Source organism: Octopus bimaculoides, chromosome 2 (assembly GCF_046866305.1).
Source record: "Octopus bimaculoides isolate indiv1 chromosome 2, ASM4686630v1, whole genome shotgun sequence".
Classification (NCBI taxonomy): Eukaryota; Metazoa; Mollusca; class Cephalopoda; order Octopoda; family Octopodidae; genus Octopus; species Octopus bimaculoides.
In genome coordinates this window covers 104,531,103-104,535,013 of record NC_142929.1, presented here as the reverse complement: position 1 = coordinate 104,535,013, position 3,911 = coordinate 104,531,103, and positions in this window count along the sequence as shown.

The window sequence follows — 3,911 nt, the reverse complement described above, 5'->3', positions numbered from 1 at the left end:
GTGTGTATATATATATATATATATATATATATATATATATATATGTGTGTATATATATATGGATGCATGTGTATAAGTATATATGTGTGTGTGCATACGTATATAGGTGTATGTACATGTGTATGTGTGTATATATATATATATATATATATATATATATATATGGGTGTATGTGTGTGTGTGTGTGTATATATATATATATTTCACATACATCTACCATGTGTATCTCAGTCTCTGAACAGAATCACCATCTTCCTGTGTTATGTAAAAAGTAACAGGAAGCTAATTTGGCTGTAAAACACTGCCTCATAAGACCCATCTAACCCATACTAGCATGGAAAAGCAGACGTGTACACACACACACACACACAGGTGTGTATATATATATATATATATATATATATATATATATATATATATATATATATAGAGAGAGAGAGAGAGAGAGAGAGATGGTTATCCTTAATAGCTTTATCTATAATCAGATCTGTAATGATATTTAGTTTCTTCACGAAGGGGAGGGAGAAAATGAATTTTTTTGCGATACACTGTAAGTAATCAGTACTCTGTCATTGCATAGTAAAACTGCTAAATCGACTCACTACTTGTGTGTATGTACATACATATATATACACGCGCGCACACACACACATACACACATTAAATAAACAAACTTGTATAATACATTTTGTTTCAGTGGCTAAAAAAAAAAAAAAATCCTATAAAAATTATTTTGAATATGTTCCTCAGTTTCTTTTTTCAACAAGCCTGTAAACTTTTGCATTCCAAGATTTTTCAGCATTTATAACAATATTACAGTAGAATAATGAAAGAAAGTAACAACGCAATACCAGAAAAAAAAAACAACAAAAAACAAAAACAGAATACACTGTGAAAGCAAGCAAAGGAAAAAAAAAAAAAATCTCAAAGGTTCCATGCATAAATAGAAAATAGAGAACTGTTTCTTTATCACCAATACATGGCAACAATTATTCAAACAATAAATTCACATATAAGAAATATTGCACAAATACAAAATACAATGTTTATTTTTGTTTTGATTTTTAAGGTTTTTCTTATTTTTTTCCAAAATGACTACATAGTGGGAAGGGGAGACAACAAACAAACAAACAAAAAATCTGAAATGTAAACAAAAAAATCTTGCTGGGTTTATCGAAATATTTATTAATCTAATTCTACTGTCAAAGAGTTGGACTGAAGCTTAAGTCTCTACAATAATATTGTTTTATTTTCTTTTTTTTCTGTAAGTGGATTAGGAAATGATTTTTACATTAATAATTTTTTCTTAATTTTTTTTTTCCCCACAATTCTTTATTTAGATTTTTGTCCAAGGTAAAAGAAAACAAAAAAAAAAAAACCCACAAGAAATCTTTTCCTTCATGACAAAATTAATTTTCAAAAAGATTTTTATATATATATATTTTTTAAAATAAATAAGAAATCAATTTTTGATCTCTTTTTCCCCATTTTATTTTCATTCCCACATCCCCCCGCCCTGCACTGCTGCTACCGAGGTTATTAACATCAAAAGTCATTTTCCCCAATTTTTACCATCATTAATATCTCTTTTCTTTTAACATCACAAATTTCTCAATGAAATTATTTTCATTTGGAGCTTCTTAGTCTATTCAACTTGGCTTCTTTATATCAACTTTCTTATTTTCATTCAAAAAAGCAATAATAATAACCACATTCTTTCTAATACCAAGTCATGTACAATGGTATGTCAATAATATGCTTTTAATTTTTATGGTTTCAAATCTAATACATATTTGTTATTATCTATTTTCATTTAATAAAGGTAAATCCAATTATATATACACATATTTTAAAGAAAATTTGTGTTTGTCTCTGTGTGTGTATGCACATATATATATATATATATATATATATATATATGCATACATATACACACATGCATGTATATACAAATATATATAAGTGAATATAAATGTATATATAAAGTAATGCATTGTTATGGAGCAGGATATGATAAAAGCAAAAAAAAAAAAAAAGGCCTCTAGCCGAAAAAAAAAAAAGTCATTTGATTTAACAATAGAAGTATATATAACTTCTTTTGATAAAATAAATTATAGTTTACATGCTTAACAAGAGTTCAGCTTAAGAAATTACAGAAGGACTAAACTAAATTTGAAATCAAAATGATAAGTAATGAATTCTTTGATGGTGACATGTCTAAATCTGCATTGGAAGAACAACAAAATAATAAAAAAGATACAAAACAAACAGAAAGGAATAATAACAGAAACTATAGCAATATACATTAAATGATTAAAAAGAAAGTTGACAAATCATTTAAATGAATATACAATGGGGTGGTAGAGCATAACATTGCCAGAAATGTTTATGTCATAACAGTTTGTTTTTAATGTCCTTTGATACATATTTTTTTTATTACATTTTTTTTTTTTAAAAGATCATCTGTACAATTGAATACTAACTACCGTTGCTGTTTATATACACTGATTACATGATACAGAATTTCATTTTAATTAATTGGATGGAAATTGTAAAAAAAAAAAAAAAAAAAAAAGAAAAAAAAAAAAAAAAGTTTAAAATATCAAGCATAAATGCTAACACATTATTTCAGGGGAATGGAAATAATTTCCCCGAAGGAAGGAAAGAATAAACATTTTTCATATTTATAGCATTTGTTATAGAAGCATTATAACTACTAAAACATGGACCATATTGGATTGGTGGAAAAAAAATATATATATAATATATAAATTTGTATACACAATTTGTTTGGTGCTTATATATATGTGATAATTATTGTGTGTGTGTGTGTGTGTATATATTTATACATATGCATATATATATGCATACAAAAAGAAAAAATATGAAAGACCTGTACAATTTTTCTTCTTTTTTTATGGACATGACTTACAACCAATATCTGATTCACACTTAGTACTTTTTATTGTAAGAATAAGTGTATTATTATTAGATACATTGGTTGTACACTCAAAGTCTTTCAACCCGTATGACAAAGAAGCCCTCATTTCAGCAACAAGGAATTATAGGGATTCAATTGTAAATCCTTTTCTCATTTTATAAAAAAAAAAAAAAAAAAAAAAGTATAGCTTTTGACAGTTGATTTTGACTATTGAAAACTGATTATCTGATGATAAAAATTAGAATAACAAGCACAACCCATATATTGTTTTCAATGAAAAGTAATAAATGGTACTATATAAATAAAATTTAAAAAAGGAAAAAAAAATAAATAAAAATAAATATTAGGTTAAATTATAATAATCTCTAGACATGCAAAAAAAAATCTAACTTATAAAATCAAAGAATTGTCACAAAACATAGTAAAACAAAGTATATAGGTTTTGCTAAAATATTGAAGTGTGAAGTGTTAGAGCATTGACTTTTGGTTATATTTAAACAAAATATACCATTAGCTAAAGAACAATGACAATATTTATAGAACTGTCATTGATCATGTCTGTCTGCCTGTTATATCTTCACTTGGCCTGGTTTAAAAAAAAACTGCTTTTAATCAAATGTATATATTAGCCAAATATTTTACTAGTGTGCAAGTAAGTTTGAGGTTAATGTTTAAAGTTACATTTAACAATGATTAAATGATTATTTTTTTGATATTACTACTACTTCTACTACCACTACTACTACAATAATAATAATAATAATAATAATAATATTATCATTATTATTTAGTTATTTGTTATCTTTTAGATTTACTATTTGTTTCTACAATTGGAAGTAAAAAAAAAGAAAGCAGGAATATGGTAAAGGAAAAAAAAACGAGAATATTGATGGTTTGTATTATGATTATTAAACTCATCCAGAATTTGAAAGAATTTAAAGAGAATAACAAGCATTATTTAGAAATGAAA